This window comes from Fulmarus glacialis, unplaced genomic scaffold, assembly GCF_000690835.1.
Source record: "Fulmarus glacialis isolate BGI_N327 unplaced genomic scaffold, ASM69083v1 scaffold35297, whole genome shotgun sequence".
Classification (NCBI taxonomy): domain Eukaryota; kingdom Metazoa; phylum Chordata; class Aves; order Procellariiformes; family Procellariidae; genus Fulmarus; species Fulmarus glacialis.
Genome location: NW_009224422.1, coordinates 1 through 9,715, shown reverse-complemented (window position 1 = coordinate 9,715; position 9,715 = coordinate 1).

The window sequence follows — 9,715 nt, the reverse complement described above, 5'->3', positions numbered from 1 at the left end:
GCTGGAGCCGGCTGGAGAGTCATTCACTGCTTTGCTTTCGCAGTCCAAGAGCAGGACTGGTGTTCCTGACCAACGCAAGCAGGGAAACAGAGGTTTGCGTCTTCATTTTGCCTCCTCCCTTCCCACCCCCTAACTTGAAACCAGCTGGCTGGTTTCACCAGCTTTGGCCGGCGGGGTGGAGGTCTCAAAGCTTATTAAGTTCCTGCGTGTTTCGTGAAAACCATTTGAGGACACAGAACCTATTAACCGCCCTGGGCTGCTGCCAGACCTCCATCCTTAATAGATGCTGGAGAATCCACACCGGGGCTCAGCCTTGCCAGGAGATACGTGGGAGGCCAAGTGTCTTTGACTCCCAACTCACAGAAACGCCTGTTTCTTTTCTAATCCCCTTTGCATGCCGTTGGTGGTGTACCAAGCTGGCACGTTAAGGGAAAAATGAAGAGGGAGAGGAGGGGAATTTTCCCCTACTATACAGTCTTCCAAGGACACTGCCGATGATGTTGTGTCTGGAGCCCAGTGTTTCCACTGAAACGCTTGCTCCAGGAAGATTTCAGTTTATTTGATTGTTAAAAGATGCTTTTGTGTGTACATGTGTGTCTGAACAAATTCTTCTGGGTGGCCTAGAAGAAAGTGCATCAAACAAAAAATAAAGAAAATAAAAAGCAGGGGACTTAATAATGGTGGACACAGGACGGGAGTCAATACCTATCACAGCTTTAGTGATAACTGCCTGGCGTGCTGCAGTGCAGACAACAGGCAGAACTTCCTACCCACTTGTGCAGCAAATGTATCATCCCAGATTCAGTATAAAAAATGAGGGAAAAGGAGATATCTTGCATTTACTGAGCGAGACTGTTCAGCCTAATAAGCAAAGTTAACTGAGACCGCAAACAGCTCCTGTTTAACTGTCAGCTCCAAGCATACTCCAAACCCAATAAATTAAATATTTAAAAGACATCATGCAGCAATTTTTTTTAATGGAGAAAGCCATTCATCAAGTCACCACTGTGTTTCACAAGCTGTCGAATAGTGCTTACACTGGTTAAAATAATCTTTATATTTCATTAAGCAACCAAATAAGCTGATCCCTCCCCACTGGCTGTATAGATGGTTTTAATTTTCAAAATCTGCAAATGCATCTTTTATGTCTCTGGGTGGCTGGAGGGCTTCAGGAACAGCCGCAGCCGGGAGGAGGATGAGAGCAAAGTTTGAGCTCCTGCTTTGTGGAAGGGTACGGGCTTGAGCAGTGTCGATACAGCTGGGAGGGTAACGTAGGGACCATCCTGAAAGAAAGGGGATGCCTCACCCTGATTTTGTGTATCAGAGATCGCTGAAGAGTTGGGAGCGGTGGAAAAAAGAGGTGGGAGCTGAGGAAAGGAAAGAAAAAGAATAGGTGAGAGGAAAATCTCTCTATAGGGTGAGGCTAGCCTGGGTTTGTCCCTGCTGAGAGCCTGCGGGCTGACCCTGCGGCATTTGCTCAGCACAGGGGGACGGATGCCTCCGTGCAGTGCCTGGGGCTGGTGCCTCCTGGGGCGGGGGGCTTCCTTCTGCACGGCCCCTCGGGGCCACACTGGTGACTCTCCCATCCCCGGCATCAAAAGACTTGCTAACTCTCCCAGCTACCCACGTTTCGCAGCACCAGGCTGTGAGGTCTCCATGCCATGCCCCGTGCCGGACCCTGCCGGGGTTCCCACTCCTTCTGCCTTTGCAATCCTGGCATTACTACCTCAGTCCTGAAAACTCTCCTATGGCTTTTACCTCTTGCTTAAGTTTTCACCATGGAAGGCTCATGGATGCTGTGCCCATTTTTCTTCCCAAGCCTGCAGACCCCTCAGGCTGCGGGGGCTGTGTCCTGCCAGGATCCGGCCTCACAGTGACGACCAGGGTTCCCCTTAGCTTTAACTGCTGCTGGCTATGAGAAAACCAGGTTTCTCCATCCTCTGCATTGCTTAGAGGCCAGGCGACGTAGGTCTCTGCCCATCCTAGGCTAACCCAGAGAGCAGACCACTCTTTATTCAGCTGCTGCTCTTCAATTTGATGCAAAACAATTTGCACATTTACCAGCCGGGAAGGGGAACCCCGTTATCCCGGAGCAGAGCTGCATTGTTCCAGATGCAACACGGCTCCCGTCCGCCCCTTCCCAACACTGGCCTCGAAAATCTCCGGTTCCCATAAAGTCATATAGCACAAAACTGGTGCAATTTATTGTACACCACTTAACAGTATAGCATATAGGGGAAACGTGGCCCTGGGCTTTAATATTATCAGCTTTGGCTTCTCAACTTTTGTAAAAGGCTTTAAGTTTCCCTATTTAACTGGTAACTAATTTTGTGTCCAGGCACATAATTCTGTCCTGAAACAAGATGCGAAAAGGAGAGAACCACGAGTTTCCTCGCCAGGTGAAAACTCCTGTTCATAGTGGCTTGTGTTTGTGTATTTGTGGAATTGAAACAGATCTGGGAACAATAAAACATCTTTTAAAAAAGCAATACTGAAGTTTTCTGAAAAGTACCTCGTAACAAAACATCCATATTTTCCCTTCTAACGGGGAAAAAAAAAACCAAAACAAAACCACAAAACCCACCCTGGAGCTGTATTAACTGCACCCAAGAATTTGATATCAGAGATATTTTCTGCTTGCTCCTCTCCTCATTTCACCCCCTTATTCCCCCCACTAAAACGTCTTCAGTCTGTACCTGGCTTCACCTGCCAGCCACACATGAGGCCTTTAACAAAAACACAGAACTGACAAAACTCGTTAGGGGAGAATCATATCGATCCCTGCAGCCTGCAAACTCAAATGTCACTTGTGCTGGCCACAGAGCTCGTGTCAACGCTGGAGAGCTTGTCCCCGTGCTGAGCTGTCCTGGATAAGGACATCCACGGCAGCTCCCTGTGCCCAGGCTGCTCTGGAGGAAAGGAACTTTAAACCAAGACAGTGTTTTGCTCAAGTGATTACTTGGAGTAACACATCTCCTTCCACACCCACCCCCCCCCAAATTTAAACCGAGCCAAGATGGAGGAATTTTCTTCAATAGCTTATTCTGGCCAGTTTTCCCAGGTAGAAGTAAAAAAATGCCTAGGACAAGACATTTGCCCTTCTCAAGCAAACGCCTTTGGGAGAGATGAGTTTGAGGCTGGATGTAGGACTCGAAGCTTTGCAGGAGCTTTGGGCTATTTTCTCTTTTCCCTTCAGTTGGTCCCTCCAAATACTGAGTCATCCCAAACCCAAAAAAGTACTGAGACTAAATTCATCGACCCACAAAAGATGCTCAGGTGCCATCGTGAAGAATGGGGTATTAAAACCTATGAATTAAAAAGACTAAGTTTTTCCTAGAGAAGTCAAGAAGAGGATACCAGAGCCTGCTTTTGACTGGTGGGAACCATGGGGTGTTACGTTATCATTTCAATAAATCTGTCCAGAAACTGGGAGGAGGGTGGTGGTGGCGGTGGGTGTATGAGGCCTTCTTTGTGTGGGAAATAAGCTGTACTAAAAAAGTTACATCTGGACTTTGGCAATTTGTTGGTAGAAGTCAATTTCAACACCATAGTTCATTACTGATGAAGAGAGATTCGCTGGAGATGCATTTGAAGTTTGGAAGAGCCCGGCACCGCCTCGGGTCTGCGCCCTGATGCAAGACACAGCTTGAACATGGGAAAAGCATCAGGGAAAAAAAAAAATCGTGAAAGAAAAATCTGGTGCTCTTGTCTGGTGTTCAGGGTCCTGCAGGTAACAGAAAAAAATAGGAGCAGCCCTGTCAGGTAAAAAGAAAAGTTGCGGTCCTCCAGCACGAGTGCCTGCTCGGGCGATACGAATCGCTACTCGTGTTTATGCAAAGCACAGGAACTCGTTGTTCATTACTAACGGGGAATAACAGCAAATGGTTTGTGCTGACAACATCCCCCTTACTACTGCTGGCAATAAACATCATCGAAAATAAAATCACAACAAAGTATTCCCCCCTCTCCTGGAGCTGTTCTGCTTTATGATTTTATGCTTTGAGTCCTTATTCAGAAACACTTTAAATCAGCAAGATAAATAATGAATCTCTGCCTCTGCTTATCTGACAGTCTAGGAAAATAGGCTCACTCTATATACAGACATTGGGTTTATATGTATTTGGTATTAAATGAATTACATACCTGGGGGGTTCTGAATAAATGATCCTTGCAAGAGGTTTTCTTCAATCTTTTTTTTTTTATATCACTAAATCTTTAAGATATATAAAGGTCCAAAATCATGTAAGATAATAACCAGCATGTTATAAATCACTTTTGTTCCTCACGTGAGATTGCTGAATGTCTAAGGAAACAATCTCACCTTTGTAGTGGATGAAATATAAATAATTTGAAATACTGCAACACATCATATTTTCTCATTCAAACGTCAAAGTCCGAGAGCAACATGCACCATAAAAACAGGCTTCCAAAGGACTTTTCTTGTAACTGAAATAAAGGAATTGAGAACAGCTCTCAAAAAAATCAAGATTCCCCATTTCTAATCTTCCTGCAATATTTCTACACCTGTGTAAATCCCTGGATTTAAATGCAGTTAATTTCTTCTGCAGAGTGAGATCTTAATCAGAACCTGGTCTAGTTGAACAAGTCGCAACCCACCGAAAGCAAAACCTGACTGATTATGCATTTTTTGCAGCTCATGTTCAGCTACTACTACTGCCCTTAGTATAAATGAAAAAGATCTTTTTCTTAAAACCAGGAGGTTTGCTAGCAGCTGAAATTTGGGAATACTTCCAGTTAGGGACAGCATCACAGTTTTGCGGTAGACCTTGTCAAATAATTGCCTCTGCCGGGCCTGTGGTGCTGAAGAGCAGCACAGCAACTGTATTCGTAATGCTCATTTATTTGTAGCAGAAGCGTAATAAGATGTGAGAGGGTTTGTGAGTTTTATAAAACAAACCGCAGAGCATCCTGCTGAGATGGGGAAGTTTTATTGCAGGGCTCTACAAACTCAGACACCGGGTTGCAAGCGGCTGAGGTAACAGGCAACAGGCCTTGGCTGACAGAGTAACTCTCATCAGTTGCTGTGATTTTTATTTAAGGCTTTTGTGAAATCATTCCCCACTCCCCCCAAAGCCCCAGATAACAGAACCGAGTGATTGATTAGACAGTTCCTGGCAAAAGACTTCCCAGGACCTCTGTTTGCAGAGGCATGCTTCAAAGGGCAGGCTCGCGAGTTGTGAAATGAAATAAAATAAAATAAAGACACCCTCAAAGTCTCTTCTTTTGAGCCAGGCTTAAGTTTTAAGGCTTGGAGCCCAGTGATTTGCAGTGTAGAGCCAGGAGTGGGATCACTAAACATCACTGTGGTGCTAAATCTCTTGCTTGCCATAATTTACACACAACAGTCAGTGCTCACAGATCAAATCAGTACAAACACACCTCCCTTCTCCCCTTCGGAGCAGCGCTCAACCCTTGGTAAAAGCTCTTGTAATCTATATTGAAGCAGAAACGTTTTCCTGGGTAAGTAAGAAAAGCTCTTAAGATGAACATCACTTCGGCTCTAGTTTCAGGATCTCATTCTGCTTCCAGCTCAGTCACCAGCAAAAAAAAAAAAAACACGCATTTTAGATTTCTTATGATTAATATCGCAACAGAAACTGAACTCTGCAGCCCAGACCGACCCTGAGGAGTTTGAGTACCTACAGCCCCGGCTTTGCCAGCGTTGCTGCCGCACGCTCCACGTTCGTGGATGTGAAAGGCAGCAGCGTCCCGCTGCAGCCAGGCTCTCACGTACCTGCGCTGCCCGGCTGTTCTCACGCCTCGAGACCTGACGGCATCTCTGCCTCCGGACTTCAGGACTCGGAGTAACCTTAAAGTGCTGTGCAATCAAACTACTGAATTCATAGAGAGCTTAAAGTGTTTAACTTGGGTGTTTATATGAAGGGGAAAAAAAAAAAAAAGTACTTTCACCCTTTCCAAAACAAGCATGTTTCTGGCTGAGTTGTATTTGCACGCCGTTTGTCTGGCTCAGCCCTTCCTCTCACTTTTGCGAAAATGGCTTTGCTTGAGAAGCATCATTTCGTTTGCCTGAAGGCTGGCAAAGGGAATTTTCCAAACTGGACAATGGGAGATGTCCAGGCTTCCCAAACTCTGCCCTTCTTCAGGGCTGCTGGCAGCACGAGGGGCGGCTCACTGCTTGCTCTCTGCCCCCAAAACAGTTTGCCTGCAGCATGTTTGACTGCAGACGGCTTGCCTGAGCAAACTGACTGGCTTGAAGGCAGCTCCTTGGGGCTGCTGGTGGGGGTTCAGGAATCTCCGCTGTCCCTGGAAGATGGAGCAATATCCTGGAGGATTTTACACATGACATGGTCTCGTTAACGAGACAAGGATCTACAGTTCTATTTCAAAATATGTTTTTAAGCCTACAACATTTGGTGACCAGGACCTCTGTCTGTCCTGAGCACCACAACCGCGATGCTGATCTTACAATCCAGCCCTGAGCCCTAACAAGAGAGGTCAGTCACTGCAAGAAGCGCTGGCAGAAGACGGCCCTGACAGATAAGCTTTGTAAAGATTTGCTGAGGCGGTTAAACACATTCCCAGTTCCTCTCCTGCTGCTCACAGGTGCTGCCAGCTGGAACACGTGCTTGCTCCGGGCGCTCCCAGTGCGATGCCTCAGCCGAGATGCTGGGCTCCAAGGGCAGCAACTGGGATGAGGCATGGAAGGAGGGCAATTTCTCCACCCACCATCACTATTCATCAAGGAAATGTAAGTTGGGTGTTAAACTGAGAGCAGTTAGATACGCACAAGAGGAGGAGAGAGCAACGTGTCTTTGTGAAAAGCAGTGGTTTGTGCCGCATCGCTGGAGTTTAACCCAGTTGGCACAAAATGACTTTCCTAGGTGCTCTTTCAGCTGGCTAGCTGAAAAGCTGCAAGGCTGTGACACCAAGAACAATTTTGCTTGAAGCTGATTTTGGAGAGATCTAAAGAACAAGGAAACTTTGAAGGAGACAGAAGCTGAGAGCCTGAACCCAGGATGTTTCTGCAAGTACAGCTGGACCCTGGGTCTGCCCCTGCGGGTGGTGCTTATAGCACTCAAAACTACAGTCACAAAACACATGGTGGCAATTGCTTCTGCTCAGACTAAGTCAGCTATAAGGCAAAATGACAGACAAGTCCTACCTTAGTCAAAAAGCAAAAAAAAAAAAAAGAATCCTGAAAGGCAGCTCCAGCAAGCCATGAAGTGGTGGGGCACTTTTAATACCTTAAAAGAATAATAGCGGTTTTAATTTTTCCTTCTTTACAAGTGATAACACTAATTTTCTTCCAACCACTAAAAAAGCTATTTGAGTTCAATAGCTTTTACAAGGAGGGGCTGGAGTGGGGGGAGGATTGTGCCACCTTAAAAGGGGGCCACGAACTGGAGTTGGCAGCCGAGGCGCCAGGGGCTGGGGAGCACCGCGGGTGCGTGTAATGCTTCCTTTCCCGTAAGCATTTGGATCCATACACCGAATCAAGCGCAGTTGCCAAGGTAAGCAATATATTTTGGCCACCAGCAGGTGATCTGAGCTTTAGAGAGCTGCGTGCTGTAAAACAGGCAGAGCAGCTAAAAGTCCGCTGGGTTTTGCGGGGAGATGTGCAGTCCTTTAGCAGAAGCACGTTTACCCAGCTTGGGCTAACGCACGCCAGGAGCATGCAGAGCTGCTGCCTGCTCGCTGCCCCCGGCGCTCAGTACGGCTGGTGTCAAAGACGTGGGGTTTCTGCAGCTCCCTTGGCAGGAGCATTTTCTTCTCCCTGAGATCCGTCAGCTCGCCTCTCCCAGCCCAACTGTTTCGTTTTTTTTGGAGGATCCTAGTGGAGTTCCCAAGCATCCCCCCCCACACTCCATACTTAAAGTTTTAGCATCTGGACAGTTTAAAGCAGCATGTCTCAAATCAATGTGTGCTCTGGCCACACAGAGGCTGCAATTAGTCCTAAAAGAGTTGTGCCAGCAGCTACCAGGAAGAAATCACATTTGTATTGTGGTCCACCCACAACTCCTGGCTGTAAATACCCGTTTGCCATGGTTTGGAGACCTCCTGGTCCCTCCCGGTCCCAGCCCTGCTCCCAGCCCTACCTCAAAGCCTCTCTCCTTCCCAGAAGCTATATCTATACTAGACATGCTTTAGAAATCATAAAAGGCCTGATCCAAAACCTGATGAAGTCAAAAGGGAAAAAAAAAAAAAAAATCAATTTCAGTAGCTTTTGGACTGGAACAGACTGGCAGAAAAAGACCCAGGGTTTGGCTAACCCCAGTGCACCATGAATTAATTCCTGGATATTTAGCTGCATTTCAGAGTTCTCTACCCTCTTTGCAACAAGCATATTGTGATGGACGTTGCCCCAAGGTAGGTTAGTTTATCAGTAGCTGCATAGCATTGGAAAATTTGGGCTTTATTGAATCCATGTTCTTCAGCATTTTTCCTACTTCTGTGTTTTTGCCAAATGAAGTAAGGCCGCTATAAACATTTCTGTTTGGACATGAGCAATGGAAATCAGCACTGAACCTTTTGAAAAGGTTCAGACCCGACTGACATTTGTAACTGCCTCAGCAGATGCATTTCCAACTTGACGAGCTGAATTTTGGGATACCCCTGAAAAATCACTGAAAGAATAACTGGTGTCTTAGAAAACATGGGTTACTTCTAGCTAAAGGGTTTAACCTTTTGCTTCTCCAGCAAAACCAGTAGGTAGCCACATCAGAAGAGCTTGGTCCTGGACCTTCTCTGCAGCACCTTTGTTTTGGCAGGGCTGGTTGTGATAATGACAGAGGGGAGAGGAACTCCGTTCACTCTGACTTCTTTTCATCTGATTCCCCTCTTTCTCAGCGAAGTGTTCTTTTAAAGGATAAAGACACTGGAAATAAAACCTACTGCAGTCACTCCCTCTATGACTAAATTGTGCAAAACTTGCCTGGCCAGCCTGCCCTTCTCTCTGACCTGTGGGAAGCTCCTCTGGCTCTGTTTCTTGCATGCAGGTAGCGACCCCGGCACTAATGAGAAGCAACATCTGCACCAGCTCTGTGAAACAGAGCTGCGCCTTCTGAGACGGCAATAAGATCACTGCAGGAGCCTGCTGATATGTGTAAGCATGAGGAGAATGTCCCATTTGGACATCAAGATCTCTTTAAATTAGCAGGGAAAGCTGGAAAGCCAATCTAAATTGGCTTTCTGTGTACTGACGGTATGATTTTGGACGTATTTTTGCATTGAGTACATTGGTGTAATTTAATACAACCTCTCATCAGTCATGGGGTAACTCAGAGTTGAAGTCACTCTTACCCTTTCAGGAATTTTCTGCCCTTACATTTCTTAGTTAGAACGGAAAAACTGAACTTAGAAACGTGATCTGAAAGCCAAAAGGGCTGTAGGTGGAACGTGGACCAGGGAGGGTGTAAAACCTCTCCTGCTCAAGGTGGGCCCCATCCTGCTCTCCCTAGGACAGGCAGGGCAAGATGACAGCCTCATCGGCCCTGGGGCACCCCTTGGGGCTCAGCCTTTGCCCCCCATCGAGGGCACAGCTCACGCCCCATGGGTGGGTGAGGAACCAGCACCCAGGACGTGCGAAAACCCGGCTCCTTCGGGTCAGCTGTCCACGGCTTAGAAACTCAGAGAGGGGAGGAAAAAAGCAGCAGGGATTGCTTGAAAAGCTGGGGAAGCGGGGTGCTGGAGGTTACCCCCGCAGCCCACCTCGCTGAACCCCGGCCAGGCTGGG